This window comes from Mauremys mutica, chromosome 10 (assembly GCF_020497125.1).
Source record: "Mauremys mutica isolate MM-2020 ecotype Southern chromosome 10, ASM2049712v1, whole genome shotgun sequence".
NCBI classification, from domain to species: Eukaryota; Metazoa; Chordata; order Testudines; family Geoemydidae; genus Mauremys; species Mauremys mutica.
Window position 1 is genome coordinate 75,415,007 of NC_059081.1, and position 24,563 is coordinate 75,439,569.

At 46.2% G+C, this 24,563-nt stretch overlaps 1 protein-coding gene across 1 annotated transcript in view; it reads left to right on the forward strand.

Annotated features, from left to right (window-relative positions):
- Positions 1 to 4,322: 4,322 nt before the first annotated feature.
- Positions 4,323 to 24,563, forward strand: part of SH3BP4 (SH3 domain binding protein 4) — a 131,544-nt gene continuing 111,303 nt past the window's right edge. Inside the window, exon 1 of the mRNA XM_045032226.1 lies at positions 4,323 to 4,403. The gene's annotated coding sequence lies outside the window, so the exon portion shown is untranslated. The remainder of the gene's footprint in view (positions 4,404 to 24,563) is intronic.

Sequence of the window (24,563 nt, forward strand, 5' to 3'; positions counted from 1 at the left end):
TAGGATCCTGCGAAGTACTGAGTATTCTGTCCCTGATCCTGCAAAGCACCTAAGATCATGCTTAATAGTATAAGTACATGAGTAGTCCCACAGACTTTACCAGTACTTAAAGTTAAGCATGGTCTTAAATGCTTTACTGGATCACTGCCAGAGGACTCAAGATTGAGCTTTTGCTCCCCAACTATAGCTTATTCTAGAAAAGTATCAAGGAACACTGGGTACTTTGAAGGCAATGTACAATGGAAAAAGGGGACTTGTGCCCATGTTTTTGTTTCTTTGTAAGAACATAAGAACGGCCTCAAAAAATTAGTTAGGTCTCAAAAAATCATGGCTTTAAAAATCATGAGGCTTTAAAAGTCATGAGGCTTAAAAACCAAACCAAACCATACATTTGGTTTCTTTTATTAGTATTTGCCTGTTGGTGTTGGAACATACAGGGTTCATGTTTTCAAGCTTTTCTCTGAAGCCATGAAGGCGAGAAACTTATTTTTATTTTTGAATGAAAGCTGAGATTCTCCCATAATGCCAGGAGTTTGGGCTTTAAGAAAAACAACAAGCTGACAATGCTGCCACTGACAGTATAAAGGGGCCTTAAAGTGGGACTATATTACATGTACGCTCACTTTCAGGCCCTATTACCCTGCTGGCACTCCATAAAGAAGCCTTAATGTAGAGGAGGCTCTGCCACTTTATTTGTGTTTAGTGCAAATGACTTGAAAAAACCGGCTGGAAGAAATGCTATTTTGTGGGTCACATGCAGCATCGCAGCCATGTCCCTGCGATCTCCCAGCTGAATCTTTTAAAGATCATTTCAGGTGTTAATCTTTGCCTCCCCAATCAACCTGACCACAGAATGAGCTTTCTAAGCCTCCGTGGGATCCCTTTTGGATATATGAACCTGGTTAAATTTGACTTCAAACCTCACAGCTTTGAAAGAATGGGAGCAGACCAGGAAGACAGTAACTCTGTTGTCAACTCTCATGTTTTAAGCATGAGTTTCATGATATTTGGTGTTTTCCTTAAAGCCCTGATGGAATTAAGTGATTATGTGAGAACCCAGCTTTCATTTTTTCTAGCCCCCATGGTTGCAGAGGAATGCTTGAATTGCAACCTGACCGTGACTCTAACAGCTCAGAAAACAGAAGGTAAATAAACAGAAACCCAAATTTATTATTTCTGGACATCTCATGATTTTTGAGCCTAGCCCGTGATTTTTGTCATTTTAAACTGCTTGGGATTAGCAATACTGTGCTAAGAGGGTGGATCCAGGCAGCCTGGCTATCAAGGTCAGGCAAGAAGTTACCTTAAATTTAGCCCTGGTAGCAGAGAGTAAGTTGCCAGTAATCAAAATGCCTCTGCAATCCTAACGGAAAGTGTAGACAGATTTCAGACTCAACGGATAGAGGGGGGTGGGAAGGAGGGCAGGACCATCAATGTCCGAATCAGCTCTAGCAGACACCCCTCCTGTACTGGGAGGAGAAAGCTACAGATGTTGAAAAGAGTTCCAATTCCGTACGTAACGCCTGGCTCTCCCTGAGGGAATGGAAAATCCCTATTCGACAAGCGCTTTCTGAACAGATCCCAAAACCAGTGGGGCTAAAGATAAAGGAGAATAAATTCAATATAGATGCAGCCCACCTGGTGCTAAATGCAGATGCAAGTTGACATCCATGCCCAAAGCGCAGTTAGGTGCCTATAAAATTTAAGGGACAATCAACCTGCTTGAGATGAAGTATGGCCTAATGGACAGAGCACTGGATTAGCAGTCAGAAGACCTGCCATTGACCTGCTCTGTGACTTTGGGCAAGACTCTTTCGCTCCCACTCTTTGCCTGCCTTGTCTATTTAGATTGTAAACTCCAGGTTATGATGTGTTCCACAGTGCCTAACACGAGAGCCCTGAGCTCACCTGCTGTTACTGCAACACAAATAATGACTAATAACAATATGGTCCTGATATTCACGATGATTAAACCTGACATCTGACCAAGACAGTTTGGGTTAAACTAGGATTTTAGCTCTCAATCGAGGACGCATCTTGAGTGACCGGCGCACCCACCCTCCGAAGTTTGAATGTCCTAATTCAGCTTTTGCCATGATCTGGTGTGTTAAATAGCAAACACACCAATCTGTGTCACAGCTCTTGGAGAGCTCTGTCTGCAGGAAACATACAAGGAGATCATATTGCTAGGGAAAGCAGAGCTGGGGTAGAGGCACACCTCATGGGTGGTCCCAGCCTCTGGTAGACCCCCAATCTCAAGGCCAGACCTGCTGCTCCTCCCCAGGAGGAGGGAAAACCTTACTCCCGAAAAGTTGGAAGTATTTTCCTCCATCTGGCCCACTATTTTTAATCCTGGTATTATGATTGTATTTATCTTGTTCAGTGGCATAATGTCTCCATGGCCTATAATGTGCAGGGAGTCAGACTAGAGTATCTAATGGTCTTTTCTGGCCTTAAAAATCTATAAACAGGCATGGCTCTTTCCAGGCAAATAAAAGACAATGGGCCAGATTGTGCCATCCTGGGATTAAAGACAGAATAACTCCAGGGACTTGTGTTTATATTGCTTCTAAGGACCAAACATGAAACTGCCCCAGGGCTGTGGATACACATCAGACACGTGCACCCACAGCTACTTTGCAACACAAAAGGAAGCCACTTGATTTTATATATCGAAGCTCTTAAACACAAGGGCTCACATGTCTCCTGAAAACAACTCACCAAATTGAGTTTGGACATTACAGCAACTGGACTGTCATTCTTCAGTGTAGCTGCTATCTCTCATGACAGGTTAAGACCAGGGAAGTAACATGAAGGCAGTTGAGCAAACTTGGTAGTGACGACACACCCACAGCAAGAGACAGTCCCTGCTAACCTCCCAGATCCACCAAGAAAACATTTTGAATGTGAACACCACCGATCTCCTTTTAATACTGTCTTTTAAATTTAGAAGCAAAGGCAGTAGCCTTGTTCCAGAGGTTCACATGCTCCTGACATTTCCATGAACTAATTTTCATTAAGGGACCGTCTGCGACATAAATATTTGGAAGGGCCATTTGCAGAGGAAATACTTTTGTTACTAATAAATGCTGGGAAACGAAAAGATCTGCACCAGCACTGCTAGAATGAAGAGGTGTTTTCAGCACGGTAAGAGGGGGTGATGGTCTCTGAATTCTTACCAGCCAGTCCCAGAGAGAAGCCAGACTGTCACTCTGAGAGTTGCATACAAAAGTTTAACTAAAGTTCTGATTCTCTTTGGGAAGGGAGGTGGTTGGTTTTTGTCTCCTGTGAAAATAATTGATGAAAACTTTGAATTCTTTTTAGGGGTTCATTGTAAGTGTGCAAGTGCAAACTACATAGATGGAGCCAGCTTTTAACCAGTGTGCGTGTGTCCATAAAGGGGTTTGAACTGGTTTAACTACAATGGTTTTTAGACCAATTTAAGTAAAATGAGTGCAACTGCTACAGGTAGACAAGCCCACACTCTGCTCCCTGATGCCCTCTTGCGGGGGGTGGGGGTGGGGAAGGGAAGTAATCTCTTCTTCCCCTCTCAGCCTTGCTCCCATCCTCCTCACCTGGTGCTCCTGTTCCTCACCCACACCCTGGTGATGCAGGAAGTGGGGGAGTAAAGTATTGGTCCCTCACTAGGCAGGTGAGCGGGCCAAAAAATTACCCATCCATTTAATTAATTAACCAAAAGCTTTTGTAAGCCAGGAGCATGTTCATCAAAGGGTTTGTGTCTTTTGAGGGTTTTTTTTTAATATAAAATATTTTTGCTCCTCCCCCCAATATTGTTCCCTCTTCCTCCTTCCATTTTTCTATTGGAAAAAGCGGGGAAAGGTTACTGTGTCCTCTCCCTTGCACGGCGGCTCGTGTGCACTCTATCCTCTCCCTTGCACGACGGCTCGTGTGCACGGTTCCCCTATCCTCTCCCTTGCACGGCGGCTCGTGTGCACGGTTCCCCTAGCCTCTCCCTTGCACGGGAGCTCATGCATGCCATGCTCCCTTGTCTTCTCCCATGCAATGCACGGGGGCTTGTGTGTACAGTCCTCCCCTTCCTTTCCCTCGCAGGGGACTCGTGCGCCCCGCTCCCGTCTCCTCCCCCTTGCAGCGGGGCTCGCGCTACTCGCTATTCCAGCCCCTTCGCCTAGCGACCCCCACCGCCTGGCTCCGGCCGGGGGTGAGTTACACCCCCCCCCCCGCTGCACGTGGGCATCGCTCCGCCCCCGGCCGTGCGAGTGGCCGCCGCTGGCCCCGCCCTCTGCCGGCCCCGCCCGTGACATCAGCGCGGCTCCCCCGCCCGGCCGGCCAGAGCGGGGCCGGCTGCGCTGGGGCGGGGCCGCTGCTCCCCCGCGCCGGGCACCGTGGCCGCGGCCATCGCAGGGAGCAGCGCGCGCCGCCGGGTAAGGTGGGGGCGCCCGGCCCGATTCGCATCGCGCTCCGGGCGGGTGTAAACGGGCGGTGGAGTGCTCTGGAGTCAGGGCAGCTGGTGGGCTGTAAATGGGGAGTAATCCGGGAGTGCGGGCGGGTGTAAACGGGCGGTGGAGTGCTCTGGAGTCAGGGCAGCTGGTGGGCTGTAAATGGGGAGTAACGCGGGAGTGCGGGCGGGTGTAAACGGGCGGTGGAGTGCTCTGGAGTCAGGGCAGCTGGTGGGCTGTAAATGGGGAGTAATCCGGGAGTGCGAGCGGGTGTAAACGGGCGGTGGAGTGCTCTGGAGTCAGGGCAGCTGGTGGGCTGTAAATGGGGAGTAATCCGGGAGTGCGAGCGGGTGTAAACGGGCGGTGGAGTGCTCTGGAGTCAGGGCAGCTGGTGGGCTGTAAGTGGGGAAGAAACTCCTGGAGAGTCTGGGCTAGTTTAAAAGAGGGGGGGGCGGGGGGGAGTGCCGCTGCTGTGGAGTGAATGGGGACTGAAATCCCTGGAGTCAGGGCTGGTGTAAACAAGGAGGTGGCTTAGTGCACTCTCCCTCCCTCCCTCCCCAGGCTGTCAACCGGAGGGGCGTGGGGCTCTCTGCGGTGCTGTCTCCGGGAGGGTCAAACTCTGTTTTGTTCCATCCCCCCAGCCTCCTGTCATGTGAAGCTTGTCTCAGGGCTTTAGCAAATGAAACCCAAATAGGGTGACCAGACAGCAAGTGTGAAAAATCAGGACAGGGGGTTGGGGGTAATAGGAGTCTGTATAAGAAAAAGATTCCAAAATTCTCACTGTCCCTATAAAATTGGGACATCTGGTCACCCTGAACACAGAGGGGGTGGGTGGGTGTCGGCTGGGTTTGGGGGCGCATTGTGTTCTCTACCATCCAAGTTCCCCTTTCCTGTACCCTACAGTGGCTTGTCCATGTTTTAAATGAGTTTTAGTTCCCGGTCATTTGTGGGCACAAGGGTGGGTCTCCTCTTGGTGTCTCTTAGCTCAGGGACAGGATCTTTACTTAAAGGGGGATTTGGGAGGTAATTTGCACTGTGGTGGACTTGGGTGTATTACTGTCATGGAGAGTCAGGGGAGGGGAGCTGCTGCATCTAAAGCCCTGCCTGTTTTCTGGGCTTCACAGCTGAAATCTTCGTTGGGGAAGGAGATGGGATGGGTTTTCCCAGGCTCTGCTTGAGCTAAGCCTGCATGTGGAAGTAGGGAAATCATAGACTATCAGGGTTGGAAGGGACTTCAGGAGGTCATCTAGTCCAACCCCCTGCTCAAAGCAGGACCAATCCCCAGACAGATTTTTGCCTTAGATCCCTCAATGGGCCCCCTCAAGGATTGAGCTCACAACCCTGAGTTTAGCAGGCCAATGCTCAAACCACTGAGCTATTCTCGCCCCCCTGTACTGCCAAAGAGTAATGCAGCAGCATATTCAACTTTTATCAGTGGTTAGTTGTGGTTTGCTTCAGTACGCGATGTCACTGTGTTCCTGGTTACGTTCTACTTTGTGTCATAAAAATAAGGAGAACTAAGTTTATTGCTCTCCCCTGTTTAAAGGGGGAAATGATTAAATCAGTTCAGCTAATAGCATTTTGAGTGGGGCAGGGCAGAAACTTGGCTCATTGACGTAGTTTCACTGAAATCAAATCCATTTACACCAGCATGGATCTGCTGATGGGTCTCTAAAACATAGTCTGTTTCTTTATAAAAGGCAATTTCTCTGTTCAGAGGTTTGCTTTGTTTTGGTATCCTTAGATGGAAGGGAGCTCTTGAATTTTCAAAGAATGATTTGTTTAGTTGTTCACAGCCTGTGTGATGTAACAACACCTTTATGCAGGAGTGGCATGGCAAAAATATACTCTTAAATCCTTCAATCTCTTGTCAAATTAAATGGCAGTGCATGGAGACAGAAACTGTTGGCTACGCTCGAAACTCCAAAGCGCTGCTGCGGGAGCGCTCCCAGGGGCGGCTCCAGGCCCCAGCACGCCAAGCGTTCTGCCGGTCGCCAGGGGGCCGGCAGGCAGGGTGCCTTCGGCGGCATGCCTGCGGAGGGTCCGCTGGTCCCGTGGCTTTGGTGGACCTCCCGCAGGCGTGCCGCGGCTTCGGTGGAGCCGCGGGACCAGCGGACTCTCCGCAGGCATGTCTGCGGGAGGTCCACCGGAGCCATGGGACCGGCAAGCGGCAGAACGCCCTCCGCGGCATGACGCCGTGCTTGGGGCTGTGAAATGTGTAGAGCCGCCCCGAGCGCTCCCACGGCAGCGCGTTGAAGTGCGAGTGTGGTCGCGGCGCCAGCGCTGTGAGAGAGCTCTCCCAGCGCTGGGAGCTGCGCTCCCAGGGCTGGGGCACTGTTTACACTGGCACTTCACAGCGCTGTAACTTGCTGCGCTCAGGGGGGTGTTTTTTCACACCCCTGAGCGAGAAAGTTGCAGCGCTGTAAAGTGCCAGTGTAGCCAAGGCCTCAGGCTGTTATTGAGGTTCTTCGTATTTTCTTAGGAAACACCAGTATTAAGTTGCCTCCAAAAAGCTGGGCTTTGGAGCTCTGCTCCAGCTCCGCTCCAGCTCCAGGCAAAAGCCTGCAGCTCCACTGCTCTGGAGTTGCTCCAAGCTCCAGCTCTGGGCTCCGTTCCAAAGTCCTGCTCCAAAGCATCTGTTTGTGTGAAGGAAATGTAAAAACGTTAGTTTTCAGATAGGGAAAACAGGTTTCTCATAATTGTGGAATATTATGTTTCTGAAGCACCTAAAGCGTCTGTAGGAGTGCTGGAATCTTAAACCATCCCAGTTGCTAGCTGACACCATACAGATGGTGTGTGTGCGTGCGTGCGTGTCATCTTCCTTGTCAATAAACGTTACGACAGTACTTGTTGAGTAACTTAACTCTGCCAAATGTCTACTGTATATAACGGAGGAAGCTCTTTCCACTAGTTCTCTAAAACACTTGTGCAGTCCTCCAATAGGAAAGTGAGCCTGCTTTGGTACATAGTCAGTTCTACAGATCTATGTCTTTTAGAAAATTAAGCTACATTTTTAACATACATTGTAAAACGATGATAGTTCTGTGCGGAAGGTCCCTCAGCATTCATCTCCTGTGGTTAACCCTTTGTAGCTAAGGGGTGCTTTACAAATATTGATAAACAGTCTAACCCCAAAGAGAGAGAGGGGCAGTGCTGCCCAGTGGATGGAGCACAGGACTGGGAGTCAGGAGCTGGCCTGCTGTGTGACATTGGGCAAGTCATTTCAGGTCTGTGCCTCACTCCCCTGCCAGGATGACTGCCTTGTCTCTTTAAACTGAAAGGTTGTAGCAGCAGGGACTCTGTCCCAGTTTGTACATAGCATTGTGGGCCTTCAGTCTCAGTTGGGGTTTTGAGGCGCTGCTGTTACACACAAAGCCTGGCTGGGATGATTTAGTTGGGTTTGGTCCTGCTTTGAGCAGGGGGTTGGACTAGATACCTCCTGAGGTCCCTTCCAACCCTGAGATTCTATGATTCTATAGTAATAAAAAGTTGGCATTGAGTAAAGGCCCTAAAATGACTCGGGTTATTTTTGCACTTTGCATTTCTGAACAGACAAAGCAAGTCCCAAGTGTCTGCGAGCCAGACTCTGTTGTACAAAAACTGTCTCACTGCTCCCACATATTGTCCATCCTGTTAAGAAACCCCAACCTCTTGTCAAGACGAAACGTCCTGTTATCGCTCCTTTGGTCAAATCGGGCCAAGTCACACTTTCCATCAGATCCCACTGACATGGGAAGCTGCTAAGATTGTTGCCAGGCCCATAATCATGTGCTGTTTGTGACTAATAATTGCATCTAGATCTCTTTTGGTATCAATTGGATTACAGGAAACACTGACTAGGAGAGACCCTTGAATAACAAAAGATGGGGCCATAGTTTTTTCTAAAATGCAGTGTGGATTTGGAAAAAGTGCCAGTCCTCTTTAATGATGGCACTGACCCTTGTTATGTCTTACATCTGAACAGTTCAGGCCCAAGATTGAGGGGGGGGGTCTGATTTCTTGCTTCTCACAGCGATTCAGTATTGGGACATCCCCAGTATCCCTGCTTTCTAGGCTGTTGCACTGAATGTGTATGAGAAGCTGCTTTTCCATGGCTCCTGCTTGATCCAGCATTTCAGATAGTTACATTCTGCAGGACCTATGTTAGTCTGGGAAATCGAGCCTCACCTGTAGTTTGATTTGGTAGCGATATTTCGGAGGTCAATAAATAACAGATCCTAAATGTGGAGTCAGATGGTGTGGGTTTAGCTCTCAGTCCTTCTCAGAAATTTGGAGGGGACATTTGGAAGTTATCTTGGAAGCTTCCCCTGATCCAGGAATTTGGAAACTTTAAAAAATGGTTTGAAGACTTTGATTTATTTCCACCCCTCTCCTTTGTTTCTCAGAACTTGATCTGTTAAAACACTAAATTTAAAAATGTCATCCATAGAAGGGGGGCAGAAAGCCCCCTGAGAACTGTGGACAATAGATTTCTTAAGGGTTCCTGGAATAGCGCAGAGATGCCTACAGCTGTTCATCTGGTGGCATTCCCTCCATGACTGGGCGCTTTGCATTGAATTGCTGGGTATTCATGTCGCAAGCAGTGGGAGTTTTGTATTCAAGACCCAAAGCAAACAGTCAATGCGGGGACAAAGTGGGAACTGCTGAATTTTGTCATCTGAGCCTGAAGTTCTTGCCTGTCAGGGTGTGCTGCCTGGCTACTCCTGCGCTAGGCTTCGGGTGGCGGGGAAGGGGTGAGTGGGTGATCTGTGGCTTAGGAGTAGAGGGAGAGGGTGAGTAGGATTTACCATAGAGAGGTTACATGTTGTTGTGGTTGTTTATCTAGCACCCAGACTAACACTAGCTGCTTTACCGATAAGTAGAATAGACACAATCTCTCCGCGGAAGAGCTCACTGTAAGGCAGGGGTCGGCAGCCTTTCAGAAGTGCTGTGCCAAGTCTTCATTTGTTCACTCTAACTTAAGGTTTCATGTGCCAGTAATACATTTTAATGTTTTTAGAAGGTCTCTTTCTATAAGTCTATAATATAGAACTAAACTATTGTATGTAAAGTAAATAAGGTTTTTAAAATGTTTACGAAGCTTCATTTAAAATTAAATTAAAATGCAGAGCCCCCCGGACTGGTGGCCAGGACCCAGGCAGTGTGAGTGCCACTGAAGATCAGCTTGTGTGCCGCCTTCGGCACTCGTGCCAGAGGTTGCCTACCCCTGCTCTAAGGGCCTGCACTGGAACCCACTGGAATTCTTCAATTCGCTTTGGCTCCCATCCTAATTACAGACATGACCCAAGCAGCCCCAGAGAGAGTGGGCTGCAATAATATGGCTGTGGGATTCAGTACATTTTTATGCTTATTTCTTGATACCATATTTAATGTATAATAGGAGCATGTGCGCACTGCGCAGCCACCTTCCATGTTTCTGCTGACCCGTTTCAGTGAAGCAGGAGAGTTCCACTTCCGTCTGGACCAGAGCTCCCATAGGGGACTCTCTGATGACCATCCTTTAGATTCCCATGGCAGTGTGGAGCGGGCAGGGATGGCTCTTCCCCTAACAAAGGGGGTTTGTATAAGGACAGGCTGATTCTCCCCCGCCCCCAAATGTTTCTTGATGTGATGCTCCCAGTGCCGGCACAATGAGCCAGACTTCCCTCGTGATGCAGTGAGTCTGTCCTCATTGGCTTGGCTGTTGCTCTTTCTGTGCGGCGGGGTGTCATGCAGTGCGGTAGACATGTGGACGACACTCCATGCGTTGCTTGAAATATAACTTGCTTGCTAAATGTATTGGCAAAGTGATAGCTCAGCCCTGCAGTGTCTGACATTAATCCTCCAGTTTCCTCCCCCAGAACAGAACCACCCTGGAATCCAACCCTCAAGCCAGAGGCTGTGAGAATAGGTTGCCCCCATGAAGCAGAAATGCAGGTCTAGGAGACAGGCCTTGCACAATACCCTGACAGTTGATTAAATGCAGGTTCTGTCTGAGGTAATCTCTGCCAGCTGGGTGAGGCTTACCTGTTGCGGGTGATAATCAGCTACCAAAATAAACGTCTCTCCAAAGCACCAATCTTAAAGATATAAGTCAATGCTTCTGTTGCCCTCAGCTGTTTGACTGTTGCTTAGATTTAAGATGTTATCTTCTCCTTCACCCTTGTTGTTTGCATTGTGGTGGTTAGATCATGTTAACGGAGGGCTTCGATACATGTGGTGAGAGAACAGCCTTCTGGATTAGTGCAGGTTTTGAGTTATAATTTTATTGCTTTAGTTCTTCACCCAGGCCAGCAGTCACCTAACCCTCTGTGTAACATCACTAGCACTGCTTGTGTAAATCCAGTCATGTGCATGAGATCCGGCTCAGCAGGGCACTTAGAACTAAGCAGGTGAGTAGGCCAGTTGGGTGAAATCCTGGCTCTGCAAAAGTAAATGGCAAAACAGTCATTGGTTGCACTGGGTCAGGATTTGGCTCGTTGATGCCAGTGGGACAGCTCACCTGCTCGAAGCTACGCGTGTGCACAAGTATCTTGTTTGAGGGTTTGCAGGACGTTATATGGGGCCACATCTTCCGTTCGTGTAAACTACCATCGCTCTGGTGAAGTCAGTGGAGCTGTGCCAGTTTAAGGACCGGTTCCTGAGCTGGAGTAATCTCTCTGAGGTATGTGTAGCGGTTGAAGGAGCAGCCTAGCATTGTCTTCCCAAAGAAACTTTTCTCTTAACAAAATTACTTATGATGCTGAACACTGGTTTGACCCCTTGATAAGTTGGACAAGGTGGGTGAGGTAATGTATGATATTTACCTCACCCAGCTTGTCCCATGTACCAACACAGCTACAGTATCCTTGAAAGGTTTTAATTTTGGGCCTGTTGACAGCTAAATTTCCTCTGTTTGCTGCTAAATCTTCTTTGTTTGTTTTAGACAAAGTGCACAATTGATGCAATTGGAGGGCCGAGAGCTCACTTTGGGAATTTTTGCTGTATTCTGGGTTGCACGCAGAAGGACTCTGTACTGTGTATGGGGACTGCTTCAAAGCTAATGTGTGTTTGACATCCACTGACCAGTGGGTTGCAATAGCATGCTCGCTGTGCCTCTTCCAAAAAGGATACTAATCTCTTACTGTTCTCATCTTGAGAACCTAGCTCCAGCTGTAGAGACTCCTGCTCTGAGTTGGGAGGTCCCTTGTCCAGTCCTGGGTGTTGGCCAAGATGGCAGTTGCCATGTTTTCATTGACTTTGGATCCGACCCTCATGCTTTTACCAAGTGATGCTGGCATGATGCATGTGCTATGGAGCTGTGGAGAGAAGCTTTTTCCCTTTGCTTCTAGCTTTCCAAGAGAGGGCTCACGTGTCAGAGCCATTATTTTGAGTGGCTATACAGGCAATTCATAGGCGTGCCAGAGAAATAGTCATGCACATTCTGTCTCCAGACTTCTAAAGAAATAGTTTGGTTGACTCAGGGAAAAGATCTGTGAGCTATCCTGGATAGCTCCGTGCAGATGTGTGACCAATGTGCAGCAACTGTTAAAGCAACCATGCTATGCCTGGATTCTCTAAAAATGGGCTAGAGAATAAGTCAGTGCTCTGATGCCCTGTAGACTGATGGTTTGGCTGTCATCTGACCATTGTGTTTAGTTCAGCTTACCTCGCCTCATGAAATGCATAAGATTGAAAAGGCTTGCTTGCAGAAAAGCGAATAGCATGATTAGAACCATGACTGAGTGTATACACTGTGTAATGAGATCACAAAGTTGGGATTAATTAGCCTAGAAAGGGAACGTGTGTGAGGGAGGGGGGTGTAATGAAGGGTATAATAACAAGGGCTCGCTGCTCTTAAGACCCAGCTGAAGGGGTCGCTCGGTGAAACTGCAAGCCATTACATCTCCAACTAGTAGAGGGAACCACTATTCAAATACACCTAGGTGGTGTATTATTAGGTGAAGCTATTCCTTTGGTCCACCACTTGACTGTTGAGATATAGGTGTTGCCTACCTTTTGCATTGCTACTTAGGGAGTCTAGTGACATCAGGTGGAAGATGTGTTGAAGAAATCAAGAGAGGATACAGCTTGCAAAAAATGTGTCCAAAACTTCCAAAGACTTCGGTGGTGGTGAGATTGAAAGCTACACATCTGTATTAGATTGCTGAAGGGCTACATCTGGATGTAAGTACTCGACACTGAGACACGACTCAGTGTTCTAAACTGTGTTTAAAAATTAGCTGGATGACCAAAACTATGAAGGGCGACGAGAAAGATGAGTTTAAGAAGATCAGTTACTTGAGACATTAGGTGAAAGAAGAGCATCTTTCAGTGGACATGTAGCTTGTCAATCGCAGAGCGACTTGATTCCGGCACTTGTGCTATCGGGCAAAATGGCAGGGAAGCCAGAAAGAAGAAGACAGAGCCAGCTAGGTCAGAAACCTCACCAGATTGGCTGGTATCCAAAGGACGGTGGAAGTTTTATAATTCTGTTGCAACCATAAAAGATGGAAGGTGGTGGTGGAGGACAGCTTTCATGTTGGAGACGTGGCTGGGGGAGAGAGTGTGTGGGAGCCACTGTCAAATAGCTTTGGGATTTTCAAAAAAAAATCTGATCACACTGCACCTTTGAAACACTGGTGCTTAACCTCTTCCATGCCAGGATCTAGCAGTATGGGAAGGACAAGGGGGAGTGGGGGTGACCCTTTGCTGTAGTACCCTTGCAGCTATGCACGCTGTTAGAAAATGAGAATACGTGGTGCTTTTATTAGCAGATCTTGAAGCACTCTAAAAAGGTCAGCATCATTACCCTCACTTACCAATGGGGATACTGAGGCGAACAGTGGGGGAAGTGACTTGTCTGGCATCACGCAGATGGCCAATGGCAGAGCTGGGACTAGAACCCAGGCCTTCCAAGTACCAGCCCAGTGCCCTATACACACTGCCTCTGACTGGTACAAGGGAAAGTTTAACCTTGCTGTTTGAAACAGGCATAATCTTCTTGCTTGCGAGATGCAGGAAGTAATTTGTTCTTGTCTCATGACTTTCCATATGTGGGTAGGTGCAGGCATTGGAAGACTGCTATTTTAAAATAGAATTGCTGTTGTTTTTAATCAAATATACATTAGGATAGTACATTATGGAGTGATTAAACCCAGCCTTTGACTCTGTGCTCGACAACATAATTCTATTTTCACTTTAAGCAGAAATTGATTTGTAAAGCAAAAAGCATGTTTTTAACCTGCTGGGATTATTCAGATGAGACTGTTTAATCTAATTCTTTAATAATAGCACTTTTAAAAAAGAAATGCATTTAAATATAACAAGAAGCCTTTCATTAATTGTATTATAACATGTAAACCTTTCTATGCTGAGCCAATTGGTTTGTGTATGAAGTGCTACTTATGCAGCATTGGAGGTCAGGAAAAATATGAACATAACCTTTGTCTAGAAAAAGAGCATCTGCATACAGTTTTTTTCCAGGAGGGTGTTGCAAGTTGTAGTGCATTCATATTTGGTACAAAGACTAGGAATTTTTAAAGGTAGATGCCTTTGAAATAAATAGGAAAAATACATACCTAATTCCTGTGTTCTGATGCTCTTGCTATATTTTTTCCCCCATTCTCTCCCCCCGCCCTTTTGCCCCCATCCTAAGTGACTGAGCTTTGCAAACAGCAGGCAAGCTGGATATTTACCTATCTCAAGTCAGGACCCGGTTGAACTTCATTGGCAAGGGTATAATATTGTTCAACAGCATTGGGGTAGAGAGCTCTCAGGGGTTTCTTGAATAAAAACTGGAATGTTGGACAAGGTTTTCAGAAGCCCTGGCCAACACAGACAAGCACAGTAGTTGCTGTTTGCATGTGGTTCTCTGCCCACAGTGATATCTGAGAGAACACTTATCTGCTGCTGTAGCTCACCGGTGAATGGATGGTATGGGTCCCTCTCTGTGTCCAATCCACAGATGCAATGAGTCTGTCACTGCCCCAATGCTAGGGACCTTTTTTCTGCGTAGCTTAAGCTGTAGCAGCTCATACTTGTAGCTCTGGAGATCCTCGGTGTGTTGGCTCAGATGGTGGCCGTCATTGTGGGTAAATGTTGACTTCTTGGTGACTAACTGGTACTGGCTCACAACAGGAGGATCAGTCCCCAAAACCTACTTGTGGTTATTTCAGGAAAAAATGTCATTGATTGTAGTTGTTGCATCTGCTGGGCTTCCCAGTCTCATTTAGTTTTGTTAGGGGACATAGGAGTCTGGATTAAACATCTTCCTATTGTCCCTTCTCCTAATATAGTGATGTCAATGGGACCTTACTGATTTGCACCAACCAAGGATCTGGCCCTGTATCTTGACAAGATAGCAGTAGCTGCCCAAGTAATGCCATGTGTGCTTTTATAGGGGAGCCTGGCTACAGAGTGCAATTAATGGTGCAATTCTAGGCCACTTTACTGTGCAACGTTTCCCTCTGCAAAGTTATTTTATGTGCTTGCCGCTAGCGTTGTTTGTTGCATGGCAACTGTTTGAGTCCAAGTTACATACCAGATGTTGACTGAGTGATGGAGTGGGGTCAGGGCAGGTGAGAAGGGCTGTGGAATGGGTGTGTATGTATCACTTCCGGCAACTGACTATTATTTATATTATAGTACTACATAGAGACTCTGAGGCTGAGCCTCTATTGTGCAAGGCCTGTACATACACAGGGAGATGCATCCCCTGTTCTGAAGAGCGGGCAGTCAAAATAACCCATGCAGACAATGGGTATGTTGGGAAACAATTCATAGAAGGGTGAAGTGTCTTAGCCAAGGTCTCACATCAGACCAGTGAAAGAGCCAGTAGCAGAATCCACGTGCTTTTACAGTCCACTGTTGTATCCACTAGGCCGTGCTGCTTCCCCACATTCAGCGCACATGAATTCTTTCAGATGCTAATGCATAAACTAAAGAAATACTTGAACAGTAAGAGGCTGATCAGTCAAGCTGGTAACACTGTCTGTGTGTTACCAGGAATTGCTGTCAAATGAGACTTCTTAAATTATAAACAATGTTTAGTTTTGCTCAAATATTAGCTTACCATATATACTCAATCATAAGTTGGTTCGTTTATAAGCCAACCCCCCCCCCAAGATGGATAAGTAAAAATGGAAAAAAAATTTTATAACTCGTTCATAAACTGACCCTATAATTCAGGGGTCAGCAAACTTTGGCTCCCGGGCCCTCAGGATAAGCCCTTGGTGGGCCGAGATTGTTTACTTAGGTTTACCTCCCTGCCTGTGTACGCTTGAGGTAAACAAAGTAAGTGTCCCGGTGCGCCAGTTTCTTACCCTGACGGGCCGGGACAGCAACTGGTGGGGAAATTTTTTGTGGGGGAGAAGCTAGGAGTCGGGGGCGTAACCCCTGTGACCACCCCCCACATGACCTCACCCTTAGCCTGGGTCCCCCACACTCTCCCCATCCCATCCCATCCCTTCCCACCTTATCTGGGGAGGGCCAGAGGAGGAGGTCTCTGACCTGGCTGCAGCCTGCTCTGGGCCTCATGGCCAGAAGCGGAGAGACTCTGGCCCTGCCTCTTCCCTTCTGTCTCTGCTGGCTGTGCTGCCTCTCCCTGCTCCCTCTGTTGGGGGGAGGGGCTGTGTCCCACCTCTCCCTCTCTATACCCATTCATAAGCCGACCCCCTTCTCTGGTGCTTCCCTTTTTTACTAAAAAAATTCGGCGTATGAGCTACTATATACAGTATAGAATCCTGTGGCACCTTATAGACTAACAGACGTTTTGCAGCATGAGCTTTCGTGGGTGAATACCCACTTCTTCGGATGCAAGCGGATGACTGCTTGCATCCGAAGAAGTGGGTATTCACCCACGAAAGCTCATGCTGCAAAACGTCTGTTAGTCTATAAGGTGCCACAGGATTCTTTGCTGCTTCTACAGAACCAGACTAACACGGCTACCCCTCTGATATATACAGTATATATTTGTAAGGAGCAGATTGCTATACACAGCCGTAATGTTGCCTGACTTTCTCTAGAAAGACTGGAATTGCTACCTACCATTTTTTTTTTCCTGCATGTGAATAAAGCATGAATACATCATCTGTATTAACCCTGCTAACACACCAACGTTCAGGTCCTGGGTTTTCATTGTCAGGGGCTGCTGAAGGCGATGTAACATCTTTTAATCCATGGAGGGGATGAAGAGTGCACTCAGGGTGCTGACACAAGAGACCTCTCTCTCCTCTTCCCCTCCTCCTCCCTCCAAATCCTCCATATATGTGATTTTGAAGAATAACATCGGTCGACTTTAATAAATGTAAGTGTGTCAGAGGGCACCGCTCCAGCTCTTGCTGGCTGTTTTCTCTTGCAGCATTCACCACTGAGGGTATGAATCTGAGATATGTACCTGGAGTACCCAGAGGGTTCATGTATTGACATAAAGGACAGCCCTGGGTCTAATTAACAACCTGCAGAATGTATAACTTTTAGAAATATGAATTACAGCCCATGTTCTGTTAGAGGCAATAAATAATAAGACCTAAAAGTGCCTTCAGGAGCTGAAATGGCTTCTTTTTCTAGTTGTTGTAGATGCTTTCAAATACCTTCCCCCCCCCCCCTTTAATTTTTTGCCCAACTCATTTTCTCTGTAGGCTCCCTCCCCTTTCGTCCCGGCCCAAATACTTGCTTCCTAGCAGGGCGAGAGATTTATTCTCAGCAGCTCAAACAGTTGAATTTGGTTTTAGTGGGGATTTTTCCTACTCAAGTTGTCTTGGCATTTTACCAAGTAATCTGACAATGCAGCAGCCTTTGAGCACTCCAGCGATAGGCACAGTCAGTTTTGCATATTAGAGCCTGTTTCATTGAGGGGTGACTCTGAGGATTCTAGCGTTCCCCCTCACACTTGTACCCCAGAAGTGTCATGAGATCCTTAACTTCCATCTGTTGACACCAAGGAGACCTCTGTTTGCTCTCTCCCTGGCAGGATAACCTCTCAGCCTGTGCAGCACTGACCCTAGCATGGGACTTAAACTCACAACTCTATGGTCAAGCCCGACGGCATGCTCGGGCAAAGGGTGCCTTAGGAAAAGGGATTTGGTCAACAGCATGCACGTTCATTAGGGAGCTGATCTATGGTTAAGGTTGAACTAGTTTCCTGTTAGGCCAGTGTTACCGTCTCATGACTTGTTTTTGGTGAGTACTGTGACATTTGGTGGCCATCTTTGTTACAGCTCCTGGGGTCAAGTGATTTCAGCTTGCTTTTATTTTTGTAAATTAAAGTTTCTGTTCCTTGTGCTTGGAGAGAGAAGCTTGCAGTTTTGAACCATATGCACACTAAAGGCTCTAAGTAGCCGACAAACACAAAGGACCCTAATGTTTTTCTTAACATTTCTTTGGGAGGATCTGATGTGTGTGTGGTGTTTTTTTGATGGTTGAGATTGGCAGTGCTGTTTATAAGCTTGATATTTTCAAGCATTCCTCTTCCAAACTTGTTTGGAAATGCAGTGATCTGACACTTTGCAAGCTGTATCTCATCCAAAGATGGTGTTTTTTCTGGGATGCTTGGTTAACAATCAGAAAAGGATTTTAAAGTTAAGTAGCTGATTCTCCTGAGTGTAATTCCATTGAGTTCAGTGGAGCTGCTCTCGAGAGGAGCATCAAACCCATGTTTTCTTCAAAATACATCTGATGAGGTGTTGGTTTGTACTGTGGTTAGCGTATAGGGGCAGTAATTAAGGATTAAGTTTGCGTTGTGCAAAGCACTTCAAATATCCGGGGGTAGCTGTGTTAGTCTGTTTCCACAAAAACAACGAGGAGTCCATTGGCACCTTGAAGACTAACAGATTTATTGAGGCATAAGCTTTCATGGGTAAAAAACCCTGAAGAAGTGCCCCAATAATCTGTTAGTCTTTAAGGTGCCACAGGACTCCCCGTTCACTTCAGATACATGCTGTGTAACTTTTTAAAATTCACATTAACATGTCTTGGTGTAGAAACTCAATTTGTTTTGTCTGCCTTATTGAGAGAGAGTATCAGAGGGGGAGCGGTGTTAATCTGGATCTGTAAAAGCAGCAAAGAGTCTTGTGGCACTTTATAGACTAACAGACGTTTGGGAGCATGAGCTTTCGTGGGTGAATACATGCATCCGATGAAGTGGGGATTCACCCACGAAAGCTCATGCTCCCAAACATCTGTTAGTCTATAAGGTGCCACAAGACTCTTTGCTGCTTTTACTGAGAGATGCCTCTTCAGTATTTTTGCCTCTTCAGATGAGTGAGGAAATAGTTTGCATGTTAATACACACACAAACTTGTGACGTACTGACCTTAAGTAGGCCAGGGAGTGGTTAACTGGGGCTTACTGAATTACTAGGCTTCTTGGGAATTAATCTACTGGTAACATGTTGTTTTGATTGTCCTTCACACTTCTGCACAATGTAGGGAGCAGCATGGAGGTTGAATAGAGAGGTTAGGTCTAGGTAGAAGCTTTTACCAAAATAATTCTGTCAATTTGGAATAGGATGATTTATTTTTAATGACTGTCCTATACTGGGAAAAGCTCTGTTGTAGAGGCTGTTTATATTGGAATAAAAGTGCTTTTGCTGGCACACCTTATTTTGCTCAGTGAATGAGTATAAGGCAAACGTAGGCTTGGAAGGTTTAGATTTTTATCGGTAAGTATTGATAAACATGCAAACTGGTGACCACTGAAATGTACAGGTAGCCAAAGCTGGAAAAATGCTGCTTGAGAACTTATTAGCATTTGCTTTGAAGCTGTTCATTTTGTATCTTTGGGTGTGTGATGCTGACGATTAGTTTTAATGGTTATGAAGCTTTAACTTCTTGAATCTCAATGTCTGCTGTCACTCATTGTCTCCTCCACCGCCCCATAATTTCCTGCAACTGTGAAAATTAAAAATGCAGATGTTTTTCACTGAAATTATATAAAATTGAATTCTGCCGTGCCTAGCTGTGCGGACAGAAGCACTCTCTTGGGCCTGTATAAGCTGCATCAACCCTCGGAGGGTTTGCTGGTGTAGCTAAGGGTATGTCTGCACAGCAGCTGTGAGGCATAATTGATGGCTCATGCAGATGTACTTAGGTAGGCTCTGCTCAAGGTGAAAACTGCAGTGTGGCCATGGCAGCCTGGGTGTGGCAGCTCAGGCTGTCTAGATGCAATCCTGGCCCGGGTTGGTGCTTGGTCAGCCACTGCTGTTTTTAGGCACCAGCTGGAGCAGAGCTAGTGTGTGTGCATCTACCTGTGCTGGTAATTATTCCTCCCAATTACAATGGAGATGCACCACAATCCCACAAAAGCCTTTCTAGCGTAGACCTGACCGAGGCCGAAATGGAGGAAATGACAAAGGACTATGTGGCAGTGGAGAATAGACCAGATCTCTTAATGCTTCATTTGCAGATAATCTAGCGTGGAATGTAAGAAAAGTGTCTGGTTGATTGGAGGAGGCTTTAGCTGGATTCCATTGGGAAAGGTTTTCAGCCTTAACTTTTTTGGCCTCACTTTCTTGTGAGGTGGTTAAGGGGGGGGAGGCTATTGTTAAGGGGTTGTCTTTCTGCTTTGACTGGTTGTTAATGTGTTTGTGTGTGTGTGTGATTATTTTTGCTGCTTGGTGGTCATCACTTACTGCTGGGCGGCCAATGAATTGGTAAGGCCCCTAGAACTTTTTTTATGATTTAAATAAATCAATTTGGGATCTAGTTAGAGGTGAAAGTAAGCCAGTATGGTCCGGTACGGTGTACCGGCAAGAGCCAGTACGCCATGCCAGACTGCACCGGCTTCCGTGGTGGGAATTTAAAGGGCTCTGGACTCCCCGCAGTTGCAGGGAGCCCAGAGCCCTTTAAATCCCACCCTGCAGATCAGCAGCCGGGCTGGGGCCGGGATTTAAACGGCTCAGAGCTCCCCACTGCTGTTGGGAGCCCAGAACCCTTTAAATCCCGCCCATGGCTGGGCCGGGGCTGGGATTTACAGGGCTCAGAGCTCCCGAGGCTGCAGGGATCTCAGAGCCCTTTAAATCCCGCCCGCGACTCCGGCAGCCAGGCTGGGGCCGGGTTTTAAAGGGCTCGGGGCTCCCTGCAGCGGTGGGAGCTCTGGGCCCTTTAAATCCACACTGGAGCTCGGCTGCCGGGCTGGGGCTGGGATTTAAAGGGCCTGGTGCTCCATGGCAGCCAAGCCCCGGGCCCTTTAATTTGCCCCTGAGCCCCAGGGGCTCCCAGGCCCAGCCACCTCTGCAGCTGGGAGCCCCCGGTTGATTTAAAGGCCCTGGGGCTCCCAGCCACAGCCAATGCCCCAGGGCCTTTAAATCTTGAGGCCCCGCCTCTTCTGGTTGAGGCCACACCCCCCACAGGACTCCAGCAGTACCGGTAAGTCCTGTAAGTTACTTTCACCCCTGGATCTAGTGCTAAAAACTTCTAAGCTCATTTACACAGTTATTTTAAGTCTGCTTTATTCTGCACGTGATGCCGCTGTGCCTGAATCATAGAATATCAGGGTTGGAAGGGACCTCAGGAGGTCATCTAGTCCAACCTCCTGCTCAAAGCAGGACCGATCCTGGGGAAGATAATGCTTGAGGGCTATTGGCCAAAGGAATTCATATATTAAAATATGTCAGATAAATAGAGACAGGGTGGGTGAGGGAATATCTTTTATTGGGCTAACTTGTGTTGGTGAAACAGACAAGCTTACATAGAGCTCTTCTGCCAGTTTGGGTAAATATAGTTATGTATTGCTGTCTTCGTTCGCATGATTCTAACAGGTGCATACAGATGGATGATGAGAAAATAACTTTATAGCTATATTTTATATATATTTTCAAAATATAGGTTTAAGGCTTAAAGTTATTTTCTTGTCTGCCTGCATTTGTAGTTTTTCCAGCTTATCTAGGCAGTTACGTGGGCTGCAGGGCCAGTAAGATATGTCATTAGAAATCATCTTAAACTGCCAGTAGAAACTTGCAGTAGGAGAATTCTCCGAGCTACATAATTTTCTTCAGCCTTTTAAATTATTTCCTTCCCATCCTCTATGGTTTCAGACCACTTTTACCCAGAGTTACATTCAATAGAGCATGCTTCAGAATATTGGCATTCTTTTGACGAGGCCATCTCTACCACAAAATTAAACCATATGGTCTAGCTGACTCAAAATACCTTCGAAGTGAAACCAGGGACGTTTGCTATGGTATATGTTCATTATACTGGGATGGTTCCCATGCAGTCGACGGCATGTTACAGAGTAACCTGGTATGAAACCTTTGCATTGCTCACTGCGTATTCCCCAGACCATAAAATATGTCAGAGTATAGTGGTTCCCTGCCTGGTCAACTTGTTCTGACTCTCAGGCCATGGCTACACTTGCAAATTTGCAGCGCTGCAGCAGGGTGTGAAAACACACCCTCTCCAGCGCTGCAAATTGCAGCGCTGCAAAGCGCCAGTGAGGTCAAAGCCCCAGCGCTGGGAGTGCGGCTCCCAGCGCTGTACGTTATTCCCCACAGGGAGGTGGAGTACGGACAGCGCTGGGAGAGCTCTCTCCCAGCGCTGGCGCTTTGACTACACTTAGCGCTTCAAAGTGCTGCCGCGGCAATGCTTTGAAGTGCAAGTGTAGCCATAGCCTCAGTAAGATCCAAGAGGTCTTGACTGGGAGGGAGACCCTTGGAAGGCAGTTTGTAGGGGGCCTTATCTGAAGAGATGTGGAAGTTTCTGTGGAGACAGGATGTCTTAGGTAATAAAACATCAGTTGAATGACACAGTGACCATCTATATTTATGGCTCATTCAGCTGAAAAATAATTCAGAAATTAGCTGTTCTGGTTTTACTCACTGATTTACCTAAGCAGGTCCTACAGGCTTCAGCCAACTTATGATTAGGTTTCCTTTTTTTTGTTGTTGAAGTTAGTATATTGTCTTTGTATCGCTCTTCCATGCCACCAGAACAGCATGTCTTCAGAAAGTGCTTTGTGAACCACATGCTGGTCAGTTAACAGTGTGAGAAACCTCCCAGGTTTAAAAGGCAGTATTTCAAGAGACAAGCTTTTTTCTAAACATAGGGGACCATTACTACTTATGCCTGTTAGCTGCTTAATATTGCAAAATCCTCCTTTCAGACTCTAGTGCTAAATCAAATTCAAGGCTTTGCTTCACAGTGCATAAACATCAGTGGTTTTTTCATTTTAAGTTTTTTCCCTTTAAAATCTGTTTTAAAATGAAATCTGAAATAATACAAAATATGTGAAGGCACAATCTTATGAGGATCTCTTACACTATTTTAAATAAAAAATAAACCTGCTGAATCAATGAGCCTCTCTCGAAAACTTTGAGTTAAAGGCTGCTTTCTATATAAAGAAAATATCTATCTTGTGAGGTCAAGCTTTAGAAATAGGCAGCATAGGTCATGTACTGTATTAAGAACTTGATCCTGTGGGAGTCCCAGAGGCTGTGCTGTTGGATAAAAGACTAGCAAAGGCCTCACAGGCATTGGGACCCAGTCTCTGATTTACAGGATGGTGTCTCCTGATTTCATCAGGATCATCCACTAAGCCCTGCATGGTGATTTGACACTCCTATTTTATAGCTTTTGCCTGCCTAAGCACTGATGGGCTCAGTTCTCAAATTATTATGTGTGACTCCACCCACCAGGGAAACTTACTTTCCAAGACTCCATTTGGTTGTAATCAACTTGTTTTAATGCAGGGATTCTCTAACTGGGGGTTGGGACCCCTCAGGGGGTCGTGAGGTTACTACTTGGGGAGGTTGCGAGCTGTCAGCCTCCATCCCAAATCCTGCTTTGCCTCCAGCATTTATAATGGTGTTAAATATATAAAAGTGTTTTTAATGCATAAAGGGGGGGGTCACAATCAGAGGCTTGCTGTGTGAAAGGGGTCACCAGTACAAAAGTCTGAGAGCCCCTGTTTTAACGGCTATATCAGCCAGTGAGAGTGCACTTTTCTTTAGAAAATAACTAAAGTACAAATGGAAAAGTTGATTAAAATCAATTATTTAAATTGAGACTTTCCACTTGGTGATTTAAATTGCCTGATTTAAATCAATCTGCCCTGCTTTGCTGTAGTTATAAATTGGGCTTTGATCCCAATTGAAGTGATCAGCCATCATTCAGTTGTTTTACATTCTTGACTTCAAATTTGTTGTAGTTTTTGCTGGTGTATCAAAATATACATTGAGAAACAGGATTGAGAAAACTTATTGCTAGATGCTGTTTGACAAGCCTTTGACAAGGTCCCTCACCAAAGGCTCTTACGTAAATTAAGCTGTCATGGGATAAAAGGAAAGGTCCTTTCATGGATTGAGAACTGGTTAAAGGACAGGGAACAAAGGGTAGGAATTAATGGTAAATTCTCAGAATGGAGAGGGGTAACTAGTGGTGTTCCCCAAGGGTCAGTCCTAGGACCAATCCTATTCAATTTATTCATAAATGATCTGGAGAAAGGGGTAAACAGTGGGGTGGCAAAGTTTGCAGATGATACTAAACTACTCAAGATAGTTAAGACCAAAGCAGATTGTGAAGAACTTCAAAAAGATCTCACAAAACTAAGCGATTGGGCAACAAAATGGCAAATGAAATTTAATGTGGATAAATGTAAAGTAATGCACATTGGAAAAAATAACCCCAACTATACATACAACATGATGGGGGCTAATTTAGCTACAATGAGTCAGGAAAAAGATCTTGGAGTTATCGTGAATAGTTCTCTGAAGATGTCCACGCAGTGTGCAGAGGCGGTCAAAAAAGCAAACAGGATGTTAGGAATCATTAAAAAGGGGATAGAGAATAAGACTGAGAATATATTATTGCCCTTATATAAATCCATGGTACGCCCACATCTCGAATACTGTGTACAGATGTGGTCTCCTCACCTCAAAAAAGATATTCTAGCACTAGAAAAGGTTCAGAAAAGAGCAACTAAAATGATTAGGGGTTTAGAGAGGGTCCCATACGAAGAAAGATTAAAGAGGCTAGGACTCTTCAGTTTGGAAAAGAGAAGACTAAGGGGGGACATGATAGAGGTATATAAAATCATGAGTGATGTTGAGAAAGTGGATAAGGAAAAGTTATTTACTTATTCCCATAATACAAGAACTAGGGGTCACCAAATGAAATTAATAGGCAGCAGGTTTAAAACAAATAAAAGGAAGTTCTTCTTCACGCAGCGCACAGTCAACTTGTGGAACTC